The sequence below is a fragment of the Panthera onca genome, chromosome D1 (assembly GCF_046562875.1).
Source record: "Panthera onca isolate mPanOnc1 chromosome D1, mPanOnc1 haplotype 2, whole genome shotgun sequence".
NCBI lineage: Eukaryota > Metazoa > Chordata > Mammalia > Carnivora > Felidae > Panthera > Panthera onca.
In genome coordinates this window covers 62,241,595-62,265,941 of record NC_138348.1, presented here as the reverse complement: position 1 = coordinate 62,265,941, position 24,347 = coordinate 62,241,595, and the positions used below count along the sequence as shown (strand labels likewise).

Sequence of the window (24,347 nt, the reverse complement as noted above, 5' to 3'; positions counted from 1 at the left end):
AGCCCGACGCGGGGCTCGAACTCACGGACCGCGAGATCATGACCTGAGCCGAAGTCGGCCACTTAACCAACTGAGCCACCCAGGCGCCCCAAGGTCTGTGCATTTTAAAGAGGCCTCCATTTCTTTCTTTCCAGAGTTCTCTAGAGCTGTTCCTCTAAATGTTTTGGTTGATGATGAGCAGTGGGAAGCGTGAGAAACCTGGCCATGGTGAGGAGACATTGACTCTGAGTCATGGGCACTCCCCACCACCTGCCCCCTACCAGCTTCCCTGGGGCTGGTGGTAACAAACCACCAGAAACGGGGGGTTCTCAAGTATGTAAAACCAACTGCACGCGCTCATAACTATAAACTCCCTGCAATGTTTGTTCTAAGGGCATGTGGTATGAAAGTTTACAAAATTTTGCTGAAATGAAAAGAAAAGCCAAGCACATTTCAACTCTCCAGACAATAACACTCAAATCCAGTTCCCCTTCCCTTTCCTTCCCTACCCTTCCCTTCCCTTCCATTTTTCTTTTTACCCTCAGCAGATCTATTCTCCCTCTGTCACTCTTTCTCTATTGATCTATGCCCCTCTTTTCTCTTACTGTCTGTTTCCTCATGTGGCTTAGAGTGTTAGGAGGTATTTGGAAAGAATTGCCAGTTTCCCCAGATTACAAAACAAACAGAAAACAAACAAACAACAAACAAGCAAACAAACACAAGTGGTGGCTTTCAGACATTGTTTACAACACAATTCATAGTAACAAAGACTTCATACCCAATATGTAATAGCAAAACTTACTACGTGTGATGAAATCTGACATTTTAAATGCCTTGTTCTTTTTTTGGTGCATTCTATCCTCTTCTTTAAAAATGCTGTTTCCAATGCAGTAAATTAATTTCTTGATTTGTCAAGAATGGGATGCAACCTACAGCTTGCAAACACTGGCCTAGAGCAGTGAGCCTCAGACTTAAGTGTGCACACAAACCACCTGGGAAACTGGTAACTGGCAGATTCTGATTCTGTAGGTCTGGGATGGGGCCCATAACTCTGCATTTCTCATGAGCTCCCAGATGACACCAATGCTGCTTGTCTGTAGACCACATGTTGAGCATGGTTCTTCAGCACAGGAACTGTTCAGCACCATGGACAGGAGGCCATCCCCAGTCAACCAACAAACTCTGAGCCACCCTAAGTGGTCTCTGCAAGGCATGTGACACCTTTGATGAGAAAGCAGAGGAACTTTCCAGGGCCGCCTGACCATACAGAGCATCCTCTCTTTCTGTGTCTCTTTCTGAGTGGTGAAGCCCTTGGGGCAGTGCCCCAGCCAAGAACTGGCATACATACAGTACGGAGCTGGAGTTCCTGACAGGCTCTGCTCATGGGAAGTAGCCCAGCTCTTCCCGCTTTCTTCTTGATTGTCTGGTTTGTTTCAGGTCCTGCCTGGTGACTCACTGTAGCTCTGCCTTTATTTGGCATCTTGCAGAAAAGGCTCAGAATGCCCTTCTCTGAGATCCCTCTTCTGCTGAACTGCTCTCACACTATTAGTCACCTTAAATAATGGGCTAAACCTTTGCCTTTGCACGTGTTTCTGTCACCCTTTGTACATAATTCTGTTGGAGCCCTACGCATATGGTATTCAAAGAATCCATGTCTTCCTATCTGCCCCCAAATTGGGCCCTGGTCCCATTGGAATCACCTGGGGTTTTCTGCGAAGTGCTGATGCCCAGGCCTTGCCCCAGAGCAGTTCAATCAGAATCTCTGGGTAGGGAGCCTGGACGACCGTATTTTTTGAAGTTCCCTAAGTGACCACAGTATGTAGCCGGGGCTGAGAATTGCTACATTAGTCTGTGAGCTCCATGAGGATACAGATCATGTCTTATTCACCTTTTCTTCCTCTCCCCTTTTCTCTTCCTCCTCCTCTTCCTCTTCTTTCTCCTCTCTTCTAGCACCTAGCACAATGCCCTGGACTTCTTATTATTCTCTAATGGATAAGCAACTAATAAGTATTATAGTTAGCTAAAATTTCTTTAGCACCTACTGTGTGCCAGGAACTAAAGACTCGCGTTTTCCCTGCATTACTGCACTGGTACTCACAAGACCTAGGAGGTAGATTTATTTATTATCCCAGTTCCCAGAGGAAGGAACTGAGGCTTACAGAGGTTAAACTGCTTTAGCCAAGGTCATGTGGCAAGTGTCAGAGTCAGAGTCTAAGCTTTCTCTGGGGCTGTGCTGGGTGGCGAGGTACTGATACTACCAGACTTCTCAAGCTGAGGCTCTAGCACATTTTGTCAGGGGAGACCTAAAGCCACAGCTAAACTCGATTTATTTCTCTCCACCATCAATTTGTCTAGAGTTTTAGGGAAAATACAGAATTCTTATTAATATGACTATACTCTTATCCCCTCCCCCCAAATAGTGGTATCCCTTATTAAGTGCCTTCTGCTTATCAGGCACTGCGCTTAGTGATTTCTGTCCATTCCCTTCATTATCCACTCGAGCTTCATGGTAACACTACGAGGCAGGCATTACTACTTTGCAGACAGGAACATTGAGGCTTTGAGAGGTTAAGTGGCTTTTGCAAGATCACCCAGTCTGAAAGTGGCAAGTCAGATTCGACCCCGGGTTTTCCTGACTGTGAAGCCAGTGCCCTTAACTGCTCAGCCCATTCTGTATTTGCAAAACACTCTTGGCATGATTACCTCATTAGATTCTCAGAACTCAACAGGGTGATGGATGACATGGTTGGAAGAAAGACTCGGGCTGCAGAGTAGAGGATGGATGATTGCAGGGATTGGCCACTGTGGGGGAAGAGAACCTAAGTGGGGTCTCCACAGGCCAGAAGGGCTTCACATGGAAAGTGGGAATGGCTCAGCCTTCCCTCGCCTCCCCAGAGCGCCCAGAGTGTTGATGCCCCACCTAAGACAGTGGGGGAGGGGGGTCCAAGGCAGGGCCATCACTCTGCTTGCTTGTGGAGAGAAACAGAGGAGCCCCTGTTGTTGCCACTGGAGCCCCACAATGATAGATGGAGGGCCGTTTTTCGAGCCTGAAGCCATCATTCATGGAGGACAATGGCCCACTGGGACCCAACACATTTAGAGAAGAGCATGAAGCAGACAGAAGCGGGATTATGTGAAACAAAGCCAAAGGAAATTTGTTAGGAGCCTGATTTCCAAAGCCTCGATATCGGCAGGAATGAAGCTCTTTCTGTGCAAGGGTTATTAGCAAACGTATTTTGAGTGAAGGCAAGTTTGCTGGCTTCCTGGTGTCTGTTACCAGCGGACACTGGAAATGATTGTGTAGGATTTAGCAGAGGATTATCCTTTTGGAAGGCATTACGTGGGATATATTTTGGTAGGGAGGGAGGGTCCGGTTCATATAGTCTACCGTGCTTTGTGGTGCAGAACTGAGGCAAAGAGACCTGGGCCAGTAGCTTCAGAACCATCAACTGGGGTTTCCCTTGTGTGTTCCCTTTGCACAGGGTCTAGGAATAAATAAGCCAAAGGATTAATCTCCCTTGGCTTTAGAATCATATTCTAAAACACCAGAAACCTCCCCATTTTGTAATAGTTGAAAAAGTTAACTTCTCATATATGAATAGGGGCTTATGGTTATAAAAATAACTGAAGTCAGAAAAGGACTATGTGGGGTCTACTTCCTCGCCTTCTGGTTTTGGTCAAGGAGCCCAGCAGCCACACAAATGGATGAGTACTGATAGTGGCTAAGGATGGGGTCTTCTGGAAGACAAATTGTGTGAAAGCCATAATGAATACAGAAATAGGTGGCAGCCAGTCCTGAGGGTAACAGCACACAGCCTGTAAGTGTGGGCTCATTGCTGAGAATGAATTTGCTTGCCCTGGCAGAGAAAGCTGTGTGGGGTGGGGGTGGGGAGTGCCTGTCACGAAGAGAAGGCAAACAGCCCACTTCAGATGTGCTTGTGGCGGGCTTGGCAGGGATCGTGTCCACTCTGCCAGGTGCTCTTTCCGTCTTGTGTCTCACCATGCCTGGTGGCAGCCTTCCAACGAAGGGGTGTTGGGAGCACTTGCTAACCGAGCCCTTGCTGACTGCCTGGTTCTTTGCTGGGTGCCAGCTACATAAAGATGAATGAACTCAGAGGTGGTGTTGCTCAGTGGTTAGGATCATGGTTGCCGGAGGCACGTAGCCTGAATTCAAGCTGCTTGCGGGATGTACCCTTTAGGGAGGCCGGGAGCGTTAAGTAAGCTAATCTATGTAAAGCTTTAAATAAGCTAATATATATAAAGCCTTTGCAATAATGCCTAACACGTAGCCAGTGTGATATACATGTTATCTGCTGCTGCTGTTATTATTATTCCGCATATGTTTACTGAAATCCCACTCTAGGTCAAGGCCTGTGCTGGGTGCCAGGGAGATGACAGTGAACAGGACATGGCCCCTGCCCTCAGGCTCCCAGTCACAAAAGTGTCTACACGGCAGGAAGTGATCTGGGTCCCAGAAAGATTCAGGTGGAGTGCTGTGGGAAGCCATAGTTGGGAGATACCAAGAGTAGCTTGATGGACCAAGGAAAACTTCCCGGAGGAGGGAGAACTCATTGTGAGCTTTAAAGAATGGGAGGAATTTCTAACCTGAGGACAGCAGGGTAAGGGTATGCATCTGCCCCGCCTTGAAGGAGCTCTTCTTCTAAGAGGATGTGGAGACCTGGAAAGGTTCAGAAACTCACTCAGAGCTCTGCTGCAGGGAAAACGGTCCCAGGGAAGGAAAGAATACAAATGATGGCCGCTACTCTGAGCATCGCAGGATTCTAAAGGGGGGTGGGGGGTGGGGCGGTGTGGAGCAGAAGCCGGAGTTGCAAGGAATGCTTCTCACAGGTGGGCTGGGGAGCAGGAAGGGTTTGGGTTATTCCAGAAGAGGAACGGTACAGAGAAAAGGTACAGAGGCAGGAATGAGCAGAACACAGAGAAGGGCAAGCTGACTTGAGCAGAGGGCACAGAGAGCACACTGTGTGGGGGGAGTTAGGCCAGTGTGATTATGGGGAACCCGGGAGGATAGGCTCCACTGTTGGGCTTTCATCTTCAGGCGAGAGGATGGCAGGTGAATTTGATTTCACTCTGAAGATTTTTATGGGCTCGTAAAAAACTACATATTGTAGGCTTGTAAAATATTAGCCCAATCGACAAAGTAGGATTAAAAGGTCCAATGGAGGTGAGCCCGAGGAAATAAATAGTACGTCTACTATATTTCCCACCCCCCATGCCTCAGCTGCCTCCAGCACCCGGAAGCCCTGAAGTGAAAATGGTGGGGAACGGGGCGGGGAGGGTGCCAGACCTTGTGCTGGCCACTTGCCCTATATCGCTGAACTTCATTGTCATCCCAGAAGCCCCGTGAGGTCCAGGCACGGGCACCGAGTCAGAGCAGTTAGGTGGGCGTGGGACGTCATGTTCTTACTCCAAGCACCTACGTCAAACATTTATGACGCCAGGGAATTCAATGTTGGATGTGGGATCTTGTCTAATTGGAATCTAGAGATGCCCAGTGTATACACTTGGCCATCAGAATGGTTTCTGTTGTGTTCGTGACATTCCCAAACCCCTTTTCATGTCCCATCTTACTGCTATTTGAGCTAGTGCTAGTAGGCTGAGGAACGTATTAGCCTGAGGACTTCTGTCTCCAAGCAGGCACTCGGTAAACCACGGTTTTATGGGGGTAACACATAAATGTAAATAACATTTTAAAAATAAAATCTGAAGCAAGCTGAACAGAACGCTTTCCCTCCTACCCACTCCATGGCTATAGTGACTGGGGTTTGGGGGAGGCTTTGGGCTTCTCTTCTGCCTTATGCATTTTAATGCTTTTCCCAGAGAGCACCAGAGAGACCCCACAATGACCCCTCCTCTCAAGCCCCCTGCCTTATGGCAGGAGCAAGTCTAGAATATCAGGCCTAGGTGTACGAGTGGGGAAATCATTTATTTAAAATTCCACCCCCTGCCTGGAACAAGCAATGGTTTAGAGCGAGCAGGATGAAAGAAGTTCATTGCTAATGACAGTGGTGACTTGGATAGAATGGGAAGAAAGTCTGAAGATGTGTGGATTGGCTTTGGTCCTGTCTTCTCTCCTTCTGTCTGGCATGTCAACTTGCTGTCAAGATGGTGTTTGGTGAGCTCAGCCATAGTAGTCTTTATTTGCAACCTCCTTGTGCTTCCATAAGAGGGATCGACACCGCACTGTTCACTGCTTCGTTTAGCAGAGGTTTGCAGGGCGCTCCCAGTTGCCAAGCCCTGTGCTGGGCTCTGAGCAGGCAGAGCTGGAGAAGGCAGGGCTGTGCCCTCTGAAGCTCCCGGCTAGCTGGGCAGACGCCTAGACCAGCAGTGACTGTCCTTTGTGGCATGCGCCGTGGCTGACGGAGGCACAGAAGGAGGAGTCAGGGCAGGTCGCCAAAGGCAGACTCGAGTTGCCCTTGAAGATCAAGGTGGAGAAGGCTGAGTGAAGGAGGCACAGCATGAGAAAGAACATGAAGCCTTCAGGAAGCGGTGGGTGGCTCCGTTAGGGTTTTCAGGTGAGGAAACCAACGCTGTTAGAAATCAGACGTATGCACACAATGAATATGACCCTTGGCAAGTCTTTTCCCTCTTCTGGGCTTATTTCCCCATCCTCCAAACGAGGGTCCCTTCCACGACTCTCCAAACCTGTGACTCACAGCCTGTTAGGGAGCAGGAAGCAGACTTGAATCTCCGTCTATTTATCTTATCTTCCTGTTTATATTTGGAAGCCTGTTTCTTCATCTCTTAGAATTGCCTGCATTGCCTGCCTGGGGAAGCATCTCTGTTTACCTTGATGTGCTGTGGGCACGATCCAGGGTTATTAATAAAACAAGGCAGGCTCACAGCAGCAAGGTGTGGGGAGCACAATTCTAGGACCAGCTGTCTCTGTCTGGGGGACCTCGGTTGCCCTAGGAAGAATGCCCACCTGCACAGGTACCATCTCACCTCCAGGGCTGGGACAGAGTGAGGGCCCTCTTGGCCTGTGGGGGAAACACTGACCTGTTTCGTCTCCTTCCCTAGGCTGTAGAACTCCGCTACCTGTACAACCCAGAGGCTGCAGACAATTAGGCTATAGACCTGTTTTGGGGCTCACATCCTGTTTTAATTATCAAGACATTTAATATAAAACCCAGGACATTTTGCCAAAAACAGAGGTTTCCACCCTCTCCTAGAAACTCAGATTTGGCAACTGTAGGCCCACCTTCTTGCATGCCTCATCCCCTGGTGTCCCTTTCAGAAGGGCATGAATTTCTGAGTTGGCCATAGTGCCCACCCCTCTTTATTACTGATCCCTATAAGCATTTGGGTTTGCCAGCCTGGACCTACCCTCTCACTGAAACGCAAGATTCATATCCTTCAATTTCCTGGGAGGCAATGTATAATAATCACTCACATGTTATTCATCTATACAGATGCAGAGCACAATCCAGATACACAGGGCTGTTTCCTGTTCATTTTCTCATCCTGTCCTCACAGCAGGCTCTAGCAGTGGGCGCAGTTGTTCCCATTTTACAGATGAAGAAAGCAAGGCTGAGAGAAGGGAAATGACAGTCTGCGTAATGGGTTTCGAGAATCATACGCTTGGGTGGTGGCTCGGCAGGATGGGCAGAGCATAGCAGGTGGCCTGTGTTAGAGGTTGGTTTTAGCTCTCATTCGCTGGGTATCTCTGTGCACGTCTCTGCCCCTTTAGGGGCTCCAGTTTCATCCTCTGTAAAGGCAGGTCAGCGCCCTAAATCAGAGGTTATTAATGTAAACACATGGCTGGGAAAAAAGTTAGCATTTTCCCCCATTGTGAATATAGGCAATAAGCCACAATGGCATTAGAAGTCTCTGGGACTCCATTACCAGGAGGAATCTGATATTTTTGTGTCCCATCATAGTTGTTGGAGATACCTCAGAATATCATTTCCACTCATTACTACTTCAAGGTTATGAGAGTTATTAGACCAGCCACTAGATTTGTTATAAATCTTGACTTTGAAAGCAAATAAAAACATTACCGTATCAACAAAGGTATCATTTTAACTTTTTATAACCATCTTAATATAATTGGTTTCTGCTATAATCCTATGGATTTTTTTATGCATTTTGGAAACATTTTTCTGAGAAAGGGTCTGTAAGTTTCAAGAAACTTACCAAAGGGGTCTGAGAGACAGAAAAGGCTAAGACCCTTTTTTTTAAGGTGATCTCCAGACCACCTGAACCCTGGGGCTCTGGAATCCACAAGTATCAGGGCCCTCCATGGAGGAGTGCCTTCTGCCCCTCCATCCAGCTCGCTCTGTTTCTACACCCATAGCAGCTTCAGAGGGCCATTCCCTCGGCCCCGTGCAGCCTGGGTGACGTTGTTACATCAGAAACCCATCCCCCAATTTGTTGGAGGCTGCGGATGTCAGAGCAGCAAGTACCCTGGAGCAGGCTAGAGGAGGGAGGGGGGCTCCCTCCGACACCCAGCCCCCTGCCCTGAGGCCTCTTGCACTGGGGAGTGCTACAGTGCCCTGATCTCTGGGCCTGCGTGCATCACAGCTTCTGCCCTCCCCACTCCAGTTTTTCTCGCAGATCCTTGTGTGAGAATCCAGATCTGGAGGTCCTGGGTGCCTCTTGCTGTTTTGCAGGGAGGGAAGCAGAGGTGCAGAGAGGGCAAATGCCTGACTGAGGGCCGCACGGTTTGTCAGGGTCAGAGGAGGGACAAGAGTGCATCCATTCTGGTGCCCATTTCCTGGAACAGCATGGCCCAGTGCTTCGCTTACTCAGGGGCTGCCTTTTCTTGTGAAGGGGAAGCTTTAGATGTTTTTTTTTGTTTTTTTTCCTCGCCCATTCCTGACCAGCATTTTTTCCCTGAGACTTTGACTACTTCTTCCTTCCTTTCTTCCTTTCTAGTCATTTTTTTATTTATTTATGTTTTTAACAGTTCAGGTGATCTCCTAAGAATTCAGTCTGGTCCCTTAGGGAGCTGCACTGCTGTATTCTCAGACCCTTTCCACACATCAGAACAGAGGTAAATTAATTGGCTGATTCCCGAAATCTCTATGGTGGCTGTTGGAATTTACATTTCAGCTTTGACCCTAGAGACAGATGAGAAAGGTCCAAGCTCACAGCCTCATCACAGTGATTATTCGTTTGTCAAATATTGCTGGAGCCTTTGTGTCAGGAACCCGGGGGGCTGAGCAGGGAGGATAGATAGAGCAGTGGACAAGATGACATGCTCTCTGCCCACATGGGGCCTCTATTCAAGTCAGACATTGAAGGACTAGTTCAGTCATGCTGAGTAGATATAACAAAGCAAGAGCAGTGGATGATAGGAGGAGCTATCGACCAGGGTTAGGCAGCAGAGGCCTTTCAAAGTATATGCCTTGTAAGCTAAAATCTAGAATGTAGATGGAAATGAGCTGGGGCAAGTTCCAGAAATTGGGATAGCAGGTGCAAATGCCCTGTGGCAGGAGAAAGTGTGTGTTGATGGAGGAAATAGAAGAGAAGCAGAAGAGAAGCAGATGGGGCGCTTGCGTGGCTCAGTCGGTAAAGTGTCTGACTTTGGCTCAGGTCGTGATCTCGCAGTTCATGGGTCATGATCTCGCAGTTCATGGGTTTGAGTCCCGTGTCAGGCTTTGTGCCGACAGCTCAGAGCCTGGAGCCTGCTTCAGATTCTGTATCTCCCTCGCTCTCTGCCCCTCCCCTGCTCATGCTCTGTCTCTCTCTCAAAAATAAACATTAAAAAACTAAATAATAATAAAAAAAAAAAGAACAGAAGCAGATGGTGAGGTTAGAGGGACAGACAGACAGGGCCCAGAGATGAAGACCTTATAAACCTGGATGTGGGTTTGAATGCATCTTGAGGAGAAGCCACAGAAGAAAGACATGACCAGATGTACCTTCTATGACCATGCTTTGTGCACGAGGAGAATCCGAGAGAGTGAGGGGTGAAGTGGGGAAATTGCTAGGAGTCTTGTGATAACAACCATGAGAAAAGGTGGCCTTTTGGACTCAGGTGTTGCCTGATTGATAAGGACCAGGAAATAGGCTTGAGATGGGTAAGGTGGCTCACGAGCAGGGAAGAGTCAAACCCAGAAAGACTGTGCCTTTTTCCCACCTCCCAAGTATCTGTAGGGTGCAGAGACCATGACCTCACCCTGACAGGACAGGCAGCCCCTCCTTGGCCACTCTGCCCGCCTTGATGCCTGGCTTCTTCATTGCTCAATGCCTGAAGTTGTTGGAAAAGCTGAGCAGGTGCAGCCAGAAAGGCAGGGGAAATAGCTGTCCATTCGTTTAACTCCCCCGTCACTCAGGTCTTCTGGGATGAGCCTCAACGTGGTAAAGCTCACTTTTGTGCTTCTTGCCCTCCCAGAGTTCATGACTCTAAATAGTCACCCAGATAAACCCGTAACTATGAACTGTGAGGAATACAGGATCAAGAGCAGAGGTGGCATTCAAAATATTTAGCCACCCGACTGCACATCCACAGGCTGGTCAGAACGGCCCTCTGCCATGGGGCCGAGCAAGGGCCTGGGGGCCTTCCATGTGCCACACATCCCTTATCCTCCGGTTTGTGGGGAGGGCTGTTGGGTTCTGGGCAAGAGCTCAGGTCACAGTGGGAGGCACCCAGTGGCTCGGGTCGCCAACTACGCAGCAACCGGTAGGGAAGTGTTTCCGTATTTTAACCACAGGCACAACTGTCCTGCTGTGTACCTGCCGACCTAGACTGGGTGTCTGGGAAGGCTTCCTGGAGGAAGTGCTATTTGAGCTAAGATATGAAAGACAGGCCTGTGAAGCTGGGAGTGGTGATAGAAGAAACAGCCTGTGTAAATGCTCTGAAACAGGACAGACAGTGGGGTGTTTGAGAAATGAAAGGGGCAGGACATTTGGTGAGAGGAAGCAGAGCTTCCAGCAGGAGCCAGGCTCTCTGGGCCCGGAAGCCGGGAAGTGCTCATATCTCCTATGAACCCAGGATACCGGAAGGCCGGCTGGGGGGGCTCCCGCAGCAGCTCAGGTGAGAGATGACTCCACTAGGGTAGTAGAGGCAGGGGTGGTGAGAAAGGGATGAATGGGAGGGTTAGAACTGGCAGGGGTCCATGATGGGTTAATATGGGGGTGTTGTGAAGGGGAGGGGTATCAAAGGGTGGCTTAGGTTTGTAGCTTGTGTTGCTGGGGTAGAGTGACATCACTCATCGAGATGGGGACCAGCAGAGGAGGACCCTTGGGAGGTAAAGGTTGAGCTCTTAACACGTGAAGTTGGAGGACAGCAGGTAAGTCCTGGTGCCAAAACACAGACTTCTGGTTCTTCCTCTGCTGCTCCGAGTAACTGGAGCAAATCACTTTGCCTTTCTAAGCCTCCACGTCCTCAGCTATAAAAGTGGGGAAGTAAAACCTGCTTTATAGGGTTGTTGTAAAGGTTATTACAAACACGGATGGGAAGGAATGTGACCATCGGCAGTCAGTGGTAGTGGTTGATTTTAATTAAACACACGTGCTCAGGAACCTTGTAAGATCCTGCGACAAAGAGGCACATCTGGGACACGTTGTCCTTTATGGGATAAAACTTGGACTCCGTGACAGGGGTGGTGGTGGCGGTGGTGATGCTGACTGTGTTTCCCTGGCTGTTTGAAGCGTATCAAGCATCTGCCCTCATTATTTAGAGAGCTGCTGTTGTGTAAAGGAAGGATCGTTGAGCTCAGATTCAGATATTTGGGCTCTATCCCTGCCTCCTCAGCCTTAAGCGGGTCATGTGATTTCTCTGAGCCTTAGTTTCTTCAGTTGTAAAATGGGGATGATGATGATATATATATACCGCCCGGGATGATTATAAAATTCACTGTGCCAGATGTATAGTGATGCCTAATAATGGTTACTGCTTTGTTCTTTCTTATGTGGCCATAGTTCCTGGGACTTAGGGAAGAAAGTAGAAAATGGTATTGGGCCTCGTCCAGCAGGGCCTCTGGATGACCCTCAAATCTGAGCGTGGGTCCACACACACAAATAGTGTAACCGACTGGAATTGAATGAATGTGACTAAGGGAGCCTGGGCAGCAGCGGGCATGGGCTGGGAGATGGCACGGGGACTGGAAAGCCTGAATCCCAGGCCCTACCGTCCCAGCTGAGTCAGAAAGGAACCGGTTGTTTGGGGGTGGATGGTTTTACATGCTCCTCAGGGCAGCTCCAGAGCAGCCAGGCCCACAGCCTCTGGTCGCTGGGCCACTGCATTCGGGCTGCTGTGGCGACCGGGCAAGGCATGACTAGTAGCCTCATAAATGAAGTCGGGGATCCTCCCCTTGGACCTGGATCAGCTGCTGCTCTGGCTTTCCCTGCCCTTGCCTCATTCCTAGCCTCACCCCTCCCATCCATCTTCCCTGCAGCCAGAGTGTTTGATCTCAAGGACGCATCTGGCCCTGTGAGTGCCCAGCTTAAAAACCAGTGATGGACGGTCCTGTTGCTAGAACCTGGTCCACGAGGCCTTCCAAGTTCCGACCCTGCACGCTTGCTAGTGCCTGTGTTCCCAGAGATTTTACTTCTCCTGCTGCTTGTGCTTCCCACATTTCACACCCCTTGCGTGGACCTCTTTGTTTTGCAAACACTGTGCTCCTGAGTCTAGCTTGAAGCCTGCCTTGCCCAGTCCCATCCCACAAAAACAGAGCCCTTCCTGTGTGGGTCCTGCTGAGATTACAGACTCCCCCCATCCTAATGACAACACGTGTACCGTTTAGTGCAGGGAACGTGTCTAACTGACCATCAGTAGTTGTCGAAATTATAAAAGCAGTGAGTGCTGGCTGGGGCCAACTCGCAGGCCTCTGCTGGGGGTTTGAGAAACACTATTGCATAGAATTCTCACAGCGCCTGGATAAGAATCTCTGTTTTGCAGATGAGGAAGCCAAAGCTCAGGCAGGTTAGGTGGCTTTCTGTGTGTCACACAACTCTGAGTCAGAGCGGGGATTCGAACATGGGTCAGGCCCATGTTGTCTCTGAAAGCCTTTCTGGCCACCAACTCCGGTCTGGGTCTGACACACAGAGTAAGCATCAGGAATTGCTTTGTTGAATGAAAGGGGGAACGTGAAGCTGCTGCTGCGTGGAAAAGTTGATGTTTCAGGGAGAGCTGACTTGCTTGGTTTGTAAAAATTACAACAGGCCAGGCGACTGGGTGGCTCAGCCGGTTAAGCTTCCAACTTTGGCTCAGGTCATGATCTCGCGGTTCACGGGTTTGAGCCCCGCGTCGGGCTCTGCGCTGTTAACATGGAGCCTGCTTCAGATCCTCTGTCTCCCTGTCTCTCTGTCCCTCCCTTGCTCATGTTCTCTCTCTCTCTCTCTCTCTCTCAAAAATAAACATTTAAGAAAACTAAAAAGACCCTCTCACATGGCTCCATGAGCCCTGTTGAAAAGATGCAGTGGTATCCTGCATCTGGGATTCTTACTGGACTTCGCATGCTTTTAGGTAAATAATAAAACCACCATGATCTCTCGCACAACCCAGAAAACCACCTCACTCTGAGAGCAACTTGATGTAGAGCGTCCCCGGCTGGGGGCACCTGCAGATGAGACAGCTGTGGTGAGGCCACCCAGATGGGGACACAGCTGGTCCTTGGAAGGCCAGTTAATGCATCGGGATTTCACTCTTGAGCCTGCCAGGCCATGGTAGGTTGTTAGGGCATTAGGGCCAAGGCCTTGTGGCTAGAGGACAATTTTCTCATCCTAAATTGCTTCATACCTGAAATGCTTCATTTCTGTGATCACACACACACACACACACACACACACTAAAATCTAACTGAGAGGGTGAAAAAGGAGAAAATCTTTGACTCCGAAATACCCAGAAGAAAGTTAAAGTGAACATGTTTTGGGGACCTCAGCAGCAGCAGAAGTCCAGGGGGAAAAAATCTGCACGCCAACAATGATGAAGCTGGAAACGGCCCGGTCCTCAGGGGAGGGCACCTCCTCACTCCCGACAGCTGGCGGCAATAAGGCCGGCTCTGCTTGGGTCAACAGGATGTTTTGAAATCAGCTCCTGCGTCTGAAGAGGAGATACGTGGAGCTCAAGGAGCATCTCTGAGCCTCAGAGTTGCTGGCACCTTGTGAGCAGGGACTGCCAGAGAGGAGGCATTGTCCTGTGCCCTCGCCAGCCCTGCTTTGTGACTCATGGGCGCCCTTCCCTTGGAGGTCGCGACCCACTCAGGCCTCAAGTCCATGTGGATACAGTGGGAAACCCAGCCCTCCCCGTGGGTAGGGCCTGGACACTCAGTGCCCTCTTCCCCACCACAGAGTACCTCGGAAGATACGCCTCAAAGGAAAACTCCGGTAAATAGCCAGAGGAGCTCACTTAGTGTGGGGGGTTCAGGGCTTCTCTGAGGAGGTGGTGTTTAAGCTGAGAGGCCTGAAGGATAAGTTTGGATTAGCGAGCAAAGAGGAGAGCAAACAACTTTTCAGGCAGACGGAATGGCACATCCAGAGCCTTGGACTGGGAAGAAGAATGACCCATTTGAGGACCAGAAGGGAAGCCAGCGTGACAAAGCACAGAGCCTTAAGGGGAGATGGATGTATCAGGAGACCCAAGCCGTGTGGAAACTGGGTCCCAGAATCAGCCTCTGCAGGCACAGGTGCACATTCTGGACTTTGGACTTGATCTTTAGTGGGAAAGGAAGCTGTCAAAGAGCTTTAAGCAGTGGTGACAATCTGATTCTCCTTAAAAAACAAATCCTTCTTGTTTCTGGATGGTGGGAGAAGTGGAGGAGAGGCTGTGGACACCAGTTAGGAGGCCATGACAAAAGACCAGATGAGAGGTGATGGGGGCTTGGCAAAGGTCGTGGTGCTGGAGAGGGAGAAAAATGAACAGGAACAGATTCAAGGTCTACTCAGGAAGTAGGACAGATAGGACTTGGTGACTGGTCATCTGTGGGGAGAACACGCAGGGAGGTGTCAGGATGGGCCTCCAGGTTTCTCTTGGGGCAACAGTACCTGGTAGCACTGTGCACCATGATTGAACATGCTGGAAGAAAGCTAAAAGTCATAGTCAAGGCAAAAGACCAACGGTAAGCTCTTGGGTACCAAACAAGAAAGAGGTTAACACCCAACCAAGCAATGGGCAAAGGATTGTGAACATGCAGCTCCTAAAAGAAGGCTTGAAACTAGCCAAGAAACATAGAGGCATTTGTTCAACTGGTATCCAAAAGAAGCGATTAAGATACCAAGGCTCCATTTGACTATCACACTGACAAAGCTAAAAAAGCACGTTAATGCTAAAACTGATGAGGTCATGAAGGATTAGCATGTCCCTATGCTGCTGGTAGAAACTGACAGTGATAGTCTTTTGTAGGGGGGCAGTTACGAATTTTTTTAAACTGTTGAGCAATACAGGGGCACCTGGCTGGCTCAATCGGTGGAGTGTGCAACTCTTGATATCGGGGTCATGAGTCTGAGTCCCACACTGGGTGTCGAGATGACTTAAAAATAAAATCTTTAGGGGCGCCTCAGTGGCTTACCCTGTTAAGCATCTGGCTCTTGATTTCAGCTCAGGTCATGATCTCACGGTTCATGGGATTGAGCTCCACGTTGGGCTCTGTGCTGGGAGTGCAGAGCCTGCTTGGGATTGTCCCTCTCCCTCTCTCTCTGCCCCTCCCCTTGTGTGTTCGTTCTGTCTCTCTCTCTCTCTCTCTCTCAAAATAAATAAACATTTTTTTAAAACTTTAAAAATATGTTAAGCGATATAGTCTAAGTATAATATCAAGCAACCACACAGAGATACATGTACAAAAATATTAGAGTATTTCACTAGAGAAAAAATGAAAACGCCTATACATACATCGATAGAGGTTAATTGTGCATTCGTGTAACCATTTTAAAAGGATTAAAATTAGTGTACGTAATAGGATTCCATTTTATAAAGTGTCTGGATGTACACGTTTGTGAATGTGCATGGGGGTCTATATACAACAAGTTTTAGAAGGAAACCTGTCTAAAGTCATATTGCTAGTGATGGATGAGTTTTGATCATATTTAATGTATTTGGGTAAACAGAAAAAATAATACTGTAGAAGAGAAAACAATAACCACTATAACAGAGACTGTAATTAAGGTGTTGCCAGAAGGAAACCCAAGGGAGGAGTGACTCATTCTGACTCGGGCTGGTGGGAGAAGACTTCATGGAAGAGGTGTGGGACCAAGAATGAAAGACCGTTGTACTTTCCTGTGACTGCACAGCTTGGTTTCTTGTGTTCGTGAGAAATGAGGGAACCCTCCCAGAAAGAAAGTCTGAGCCCGTTCTGCAGGCCTTTGAGTCTCTTTGCTCTCTGGCCATAAAAAATTCATGCCAATTAATTGTAAACCAGATGACAGGAAACAGAAGCTTAGAAAGACACTCAACACCCAACAGCAGCTTCGATCCGTGTCCACTACGTCTGCTTTGCCACTTTCTCTGCCTTTCCCTCCCTCGGCTGGGATCTTATACTCATTTGCAGGGACAGTGGCATTCCAAGATGTTCTGTTACCAGCCTTTTCTATTTCCTTGGTTACTATCTTGGATCTTTGAATAAAGGATCACATTCGCTTCACATTTTCTAGGCTCGGTTTTAGAAATTATGCGGCGTCTTACCAAAGTGCCCTTTTGGGAACTTAAATATGAATTGACACAATGCAGACACTGTGTGGGAAAGCTGGCGACCTAACAGAACAGGATGACCCTGCCTCCACTTGGAAGCAGAACTTGGTTGGTGGCCTGACGCCGCAGAATTGCACACTGAGTTTCCAAGGAGGGCCAGAGAGGAAACTGAAAATGTTCACAGAGCCAGGGTTGAAAGTGGGCACATGGGGGCCCAAGTCGCAGTTTCTTCCGTTCCTGGCTGTGTGACTTCAGGCAACTTTCTTGGTGTTCAGTAAGCATAGGACAGAATTATGTTCCAAAGTCTGGCTGCATCATAGCTAGGGACCCTAAACCAGCCTTCCCAAGATAAAGTGGAGGCACCCCTGGAAAGTGCATACGTGAGCATTCCAAACTTCCAAAGTTATTTATTTTATTTTATTTATTTTTTTTTTTTAAAACTTGAACTTCTAACGTTTATTTATTTTTGAGACAGAGAGAGACAGAGCATGAACGGGGGAGGGGCAGAGAGAGAGGGAGACACAGAATCGGAAGCATGCTCCAGGCTCTGAGCCATCAGCCCAGAGCCCGACGCGGGGCTCGAACTCACGGACCGTGAGATCGTGACCTGAGCTGAAGTCGGACGCTTAACCGACTGAGACACCCAGGCGCCCCCGAAGTTATTTATTTTAATGGATATTAGAAAAAAAAATTTTAAAGCAACACTTCAAACCTATGACTTCATGGAGATTTTTTATATAGAATGGTGGTGACTAAAAATTCCTTGAAGTTATTAGCGACTGTCTTGCTATTCTAGAATCCATCTGAGTTGAAAGACTGCCTTTCAGTGGGCCTTAGAGAGAAGGGGCAGGAATAAAATGCAGCACAAACTTTTAAAGACATCCTTTAAAAATAAAGTTAAGCAAAAAATGTGAAGCAATTTGGAAAAATTAGTCAAACGGTAGAAGAGGTGAGACATCCCTATGGCAAAAATGCGAGGAGTGTTAACGAAAATGACCATAGCAGGTCTTGGGTGGATCTCTGAACCTCCCTGAGTTACAGTTTTCTGGCCTGGAAAATCTCCCAGGGTGGTTAAGAGGCTCCTGAGAGAATATCGGTAGATGTTACCAGCTCAACAGTACAGACTCATTGTCACATGATAGGGACTCAAATATATGTTTCCTTCACTTTTCCTTAGCCTCATCTTTTTAAGTTAAAAGTGATCTCTGGGATTGGCCAGCCTGGTCTCCTTATTTTGCAGATGAGGGAACTGAACCAGACTGGGGAAAGACCAGCCCCTCCTTCTTCCTGGGGTCTGATGTGCACAGTGCCTGCTGGAGACCTGACCACCGTCCAAGAGTCTTGGGGGAAGCTGATAAAGCTGATGTGGGAATAAAAAAGAGTTAACAATGTGGGCAGTGGTCGTGGTGTAACAGCAGGGGCCAGGGGGCATGATGATCTGCATGCCACTTTGCAGTAGAGTGCTCCTTTCTGGTCCCTGCTCTACAAAATGGTGAACTCTGCACATTAGAAGAAAAAAATTGGAAAGATACCCCCAAGTGTTGGGAGTATGTTGAGGTAGTGACATTTTTGTTTGTTCTATTTCTCCTGGTATTTCAATGGTCTTTTGCATTTTTACGTTGATGAAAAATAAAAATAAATGCCAAAATGATGGGAAGGCTGAATTTTCTGGGCTGAGGGTCGAACACCATCAGTGCCCTGCTTGACACATAACTATTAATTATCACACTTCATTTTTGAAATAATTCCCTTCCAGCTCCTGATCGTTAGCAATTTCCCCAGTTATGTGGGATCAGAAGCAGTTGGGAACTGATATCAGGTATAAAACCTCTGATGCGTTTTAGTGCAGTGGTCTCAAGGGATTAATTGTGATCATCTTCTTCTCTTGCAGATGGAAAAGCTGAGACTCAGAGAGGGCTAGTGATCTCCCGGACACTCGGTCAGTAGGTAAGTGCTGATGCTGACAGTGAGCTGGAAACAAGATATACTTCTAATCTCCGCAGCCGAATCTCGTGATTTTTCTGATTTGTACAATTCAAGACAGAAAATAAGATGAGCTGGTTGGAGGCATTTGGGTATGCTGTGCACCGTAGTTTCTGTATGTTTTCACTGTTGAGTTGGAATGTTTAACAAGCGAGTTTGTGAAGGCTTCCTGGGCATTGCCTGCCTATATTGGATCTTTCCCGGGGAATGGGAGGGCTCATTAAAACCTGGCCCACGCTGTGGCTAGTTTGACATCATTGACCCTTCCAGAGACCCAGCAGTTTGGTGCATCTAGAACAGGGAGCCCTGGATTAGGGGGTGAGGGGATCTGGGTTTCAGTACTACCATAAGCTGTTCTGTGACCTCGAACAAGCCACTTAACTCACGGGTTCACTGATTCTTTCAAACTGTTTTTCCCCAGAATATTTGGTGCCAGCCCTTTGTGCCGGGCACTGAGGATAACAAGATAAATACAGCACAGGCTTTGCCCTTGAGGCACTCACAGCCCAATTTATGAGCTCCTCCATTTCCTCATTACTGTCTCATCATGAAAATTTCTAACATCTGCTTTGGAGTTTACAGTGTGTAGGGCATTTTGTGATCTTCCCCCAAACTCCATAAGATGGAAAGAAGCTGCTTATTGCCATTTTGCCAAGCAGAAAACCATGGCTCAGAGAGTTGGCAAGACCATGCAGAGAAAACGCTAGAGCTGACCTTGAAACCAGACTTCCTAACTTCAAAGCATTTGTTTCTGTTAACAGCAAACTATTCTACCTGATGATTTTAGCGTTTGAACCCTACCCCTTAGCAGTGAGTAAAACGTTAGGGAGCAACAGGACGGAGCCAGTGCTGATGCAAGGCTAATCTTCTGCAAGGGGTACTTTTCTTGTGTCTAGCTGATTATTCCAGAAAACAGTGTCTTCTCTGACCGAGAGTGAAGGCAGCCTTGGGCTCAGAGTAAGCTCGTAGCCAGAAGAAAATATGTCCCAGGCGGAAGCCCAGGGCCACCTCCTCCAGATGGTTGGGACTCAGCACATCAGAGAGAATCTGCCATGAGCAAGAGGGGCACAGACCCCTTCTCCCGCAGTGGCCCTACAGAATGCTGTTGCTTTCTGCCAGAGCTTAATGATCCCGGTAGCTTCGGCTTTTGCAAGGCTGCCTGGCCTCAGGCGAGACGTGGAGAATGATAGGATTAGAGGCTGTGCTGTTTGTTTGTGGGGATGACAACTTGAGCACGAAGCTCTTGGGCTCCCTCAAAGTCTGCAGTTTCAAAGGGTGTGTGAATAACCTTGGGGACCAGGCCTGGTTTTCCTGCCTTACAGTGTGTGTGTTTGTGTGTGTGTGTGTGTGTGTGTGTGTGTGTGTGGTGAGTGGTGCCCATCCTTGATGAAGATGTACTGACATGTGTGTGGTAGATGGGATGTGCAGGATTTGTGGGGAATGTGTGTGTACAAGTGTGAAGGGTGGAATTTTTATACTGTGTGTGTGTGCATGCACACGCACGCACTTGATCTCTAGGAAGCGATTTATATGAAAAAAAGAAACACTTATGGGTGTAATTTTTCAACAGGACCCAGAAATGGGCTTTTAATAAGTATCATTAAACTCTTACATTACAAGGGGAGGCCAGCCTGTCTTTCATCCTTGCTTGGATCACACAGCTCTCCCTTGCCCTGTTCTTTGGTGTCAGATAAAAACTGCTGTAATTCCTATTGGTCTCTCCAAAGCCTTTGCTCCCCCTTCCTGCTCTCCCCTGCCCCTGCCCTACCCTGGCGCTTGTCTGATCTCTCCGCTTGGACCTCGACACAGACAGGGCTGGTGTCAGGACTGGCAGATGATACCTGCGGGTGTGCCTGGAATCTGAGCGTTCTGTGTCTCGCGTTGTTCCAGCAGGAGACTTTAGGGTCTTTGTTTTGGAGGTGCCCCAAGCCGAGAGAGATCGGGGCTCCTTCCTTTCCCTGAGGGTCACTTACAGCCAGCGACACCCGGCAGGACTGTGTGTGTGCAAACCCTTTCCTTTACGGATTGGGTTTCCCCTTGTCTGACGTGGGAGGGGAGAAGCTCTGTTGAAAGGTAGGTTTCGCTCTAGACTGAAAGCATTCTGCCAGGTCTCCTGAGGAAGCCGGTTCCCAGAGTGATTATCTTTCCTGAGCTGAGAGCGAAGTGCTCTGTGACGAGAAGCTTGGCAGGCTTAGCAACAGGCTTATCAAGCGATGCTGCGAGAATGTTCATTCGTGTAAGCAGGCCTGACTTGGTGCAGTTCGGTTCTTTGTGCACTGGCTCAGTTCTGGGGCTGGTGTGTTCTGATTTGCATGGCTCCTTTTCCAAGGTTATCCATCCTGTAAGTTGTGGAGTTCTGCCTGCATCGTCCTTGTTCACTCCCCACGCTCCCCAGCCCGGGTGAGGGGTTGATTGTGCAGCAGTGTTTGAGGTCTCCATAGAGGCCACTGGCCCCAGGTAGCAGAGTGCCCCAGGTTGGGGTTCTCATGCCTTCTAGAATATAACAGGCCCTCATCTGTGTCCTAGCTTGGCCTCTTACTACACCAACCTACTCAATTTCTCTTGGCCCTGGGGGACCTGCCCTGTTTGGAATCTTCTGCCTCATCCTTGCCAGCAATTCCATTGGAGTGGCCAGCCTCTGGTCCCTATGGCTCCAGTCATTGGCTCAGAACTGGCTCCAAGCCAGACAAGCCTCTGAACATCACAACCCTGCCACACATGCTGGGTGGATGTCCTTCCTTGACCTTAACACCTACCCAGACAGACCTTTAGGATTGGGACAATAGCCAACATGAGCTCTTCAAACACCCTTAATCACCCTTAATAAAAAACATGTATCGAGCACCTACTGTGGGCAAGGCACTATGGTAACATCTTAGATACACTTTTTTTTTTCTAATTTTTATAGCCATTTTTTTTCCAGATAAACTAGGTTTCAAAGAAGTTAACATGGCTAAGAGTATTCAGGTATTCAGTGATAATGCTAGGATTTGAGCCCACATATTTGAACCAAAAAGCTTTGCTCTTGTCTTAGATAAAGTGTGTACCACACAATGGCTAGCAAAAAGTGATTGTCACCTTTTAGAGATGGTTCTTTTAAAAGTAATTATTAACAATGGGGCACCTGGGGGGCTCAGTCAGTTAAGTGTCCGACTTTGGCTCAGGTCATGATCTCACGGTTTGTGAGTTCGAGCCTCACATTGGGCTCTGCACTGACAGTGCAGAGCCTGCTTGGGATTCTCTCTTTCTCCCTCTCTCTCTGCCCCTGTCCTGCTCACACACACATGCTCTCTCTCTCAAAATAAATAAGTAAACTTAAAAAAATAAAAGTAATTATTAGCAAAGCATTTATCATAGTACATCCTAATTGTTGGTTGTCTTTTCCCACTGAATGGTAACGTTCTTGAGGGCAGAACCTGTAAGTCCCAGCCAGTGGCAGGATACAAGGCCTGTAGCAACTAATCAACAAATATTTGAGTGATTAAGTATATTAATAATGGCCAACTTTCCTGATTGCTGCCTATGTGCTAGGCAAGGTGCTAAGTGCTTTGTATATGTTATTTTGCTTCATTCTTAAAATAGCCATGTAAGGTAGATACTAACTAATGTTATAACTGTTTTCCACCAAAGAAAACAGAGGCTTGAAGAGTTTGGGTAACTTTCTCAGGTTATCAAGCTGAGAGTGGCAGAGCTGGGTGGGAGCCTGGCTTACTGACATGAGAACATGGTGCTCAGCTATAATGTTTTGCTTCGCCTGGATGTTTGGGCCTTCTCCAGATGTCCCAGCATCCCACATAGCCCCAGCCCGTGCCCATGGCTCCTTCAGTAAATTCCTGGAGCTGTCACTCAAATCCAGTGCCTGCATACCAAAGGCTCTATGAAGTTTCCATTCAAGAGGGACAAAGCCAGAGAAGGCTGGGAGGCCACAGTCATCTATTAAAGACAGTATGAAGAGCCACTAATAACAGGAAAGTAGACTCAATTTGTAAGACACAGGTGGGGCAAAGTCAACATCAGTAGGCACAACATTTTGAAGTCCGTGGAGAACAGTGGTGAAGTGTTTCAGTGGCACTTTCTGGGGCCGTTTCTTAGGCTTGGTAAGTATGCCTGAAGACTCATTGCCGGGTGAGGCCGGGTGAGGGGAAAGGTCTTTGTGCATTGCTCTCAAGGGAGGGCCTTCCCTTCCAGTACTTTCCCACAAGACCTCACAGGCCAATGCCTTATTTCATCATGTGGAGCTTTATCTTACGCAAGCCGAAGAAATGGTACTCCTCCTTCATTGCCAGCAAGATAATTGAGCCCTTGTGATTTTACCCAGAGGGCAGCAGGAGCATGTGCTTTTAAGTGAAAGGAGAGCAAGCAGCAAGGAGGTAGAGAAGAGCTGGGAGAGAGGGAGACTTGAAATGCCTCTGGGGGCTGCCTGGGTGGGACTAGGATTCCACCTGCTGACTCCTGACCAGGCCAGGGCTCACTCTGCATGACTCCAGGCTACGTCTGGTGTCCCTGGGACGCCAGTGAGGTGCACTGGTGCCTGCCTCTAAATGCTAGAAGGAGACCAACTGCTTTGGGAGACACAAATGAACGCTCTGTGGTCAAGAGAAAAGTAAGCAGAATGACAACACAATGACATATCAGTTTGAGCCTTCATGGGCAAGTCTTTGGGTGGGCTTAGGGCTTTGCTCTTCTGGAGGTGGCTCTGTGCATCCTGAAGGCAGTGGTGCTCTTGGGCCTGTGTGTTGGACCTTGAAGCCCTTACCTCTTTCCCCCATAGCAGTGGTTTTTAAACCATCCTCTGCAGACCCCTGGGGGTCTACTGGACTTCTCTCTGGGACTTCTTTGCAGATGGGTGGGCAATTCTCTGTTGGTGCCCGGGCCTCCTCCTGTTCATCCTCTTTTTTCCCACGTGGGGCTTCTTTGCTGCCAAGACTGATGTTCGCCCCGGACGCACTCCCATAGCCATACAGTTTGTTGACAGCCAACATCTGTCTGCTCTCATTGGCCATCGTGTCTGTTCTGATTGGTTGCTGCCTGTGACACATCAGTTCTTTTTTTTTTTTTTTTTTTTTTTTAACGTTTATTTATTTTTGAGACAGAGAGAGACAGAGCATGCACGGGGGAGGGTCAGAGAGAGCGGGAGACACAGAATCTGAAACAGGCTCCAGGCTCTGAGCTGTCAGCACAGAGCCCAACGCGGGGCTCGATCTCACGAACCGTGAGATCATGACCTGAGCCGAAGTCGGACGCTTAACCGACCGAGCCACCCAGGCGCCCCAAGTTCTTAAATATTTTAAATTTCCCTCCTGCTTTTTCAAGCCTTCCTTTGTGCAGACAGAGCCAGGACGCCCTGTGCTGGCTGCATCCTAACTCTGGCAACACTGCTGCAGAACTGAGGCGGTTTTCACCTTTAAGGAGCGCTTGCTGCGCTTCCTTGTCCCACCCAGGGCCTCAGAGTCACCCGACTGTCACCAGTCCCACAGCCACGTGGGGCTCGGCAACTCGCCCGTCCTTCCCACCGCCACCAAAGCAGAGGCCCTGATTTTGCGGCGGTGACAGAATGGGAAGCGAGTTGGTGTTTTCGGCCCCGGTCCCTGGCGTGTCCCTCCAGCAGGCAGGTAGCACGCTCTGTCGTCTGCCCAAGGACATGACTCCTGGATTCACTCCGCTGTGCCTTTGTGAACAAACCGCTTCCTCCAGTGAGCTTCTCGGGCGGAATTCCATACGTGTGTTTGTTCTTTCCAGCCCCCTTCTTTTACAGAAGGGCAGAAGGAATGGCAGAAGTAACGTCCTCTAAAAGAAA

At 48.6% G+C, this 24,347-nt stretch overlaps 1 protein-coding gene across 3 annotated transcripts in view; it reads left to right on the top strand.

The window, feature by feature from the left end:
• Positions 1-24,347, top strand: part of TENM4 (teneurin transmembrane protein 4) — a 2,903,849-nt gene that overhangs the window by 2,288,372 nt on the left and 591,130 nt on the right. For all 3 annotated transcript variants that reach the window (XM_078433056.2, XM_078433057.2, XM_078433058.2), the window contains one exon: positions 18,459-18,514. The gene's annotated coding sequence lies outside the window, so the exon portion shown is untranslated. The remainder of the gene's footprint in view (positions 1-18,458; positions 18,515-24,347) is intronic.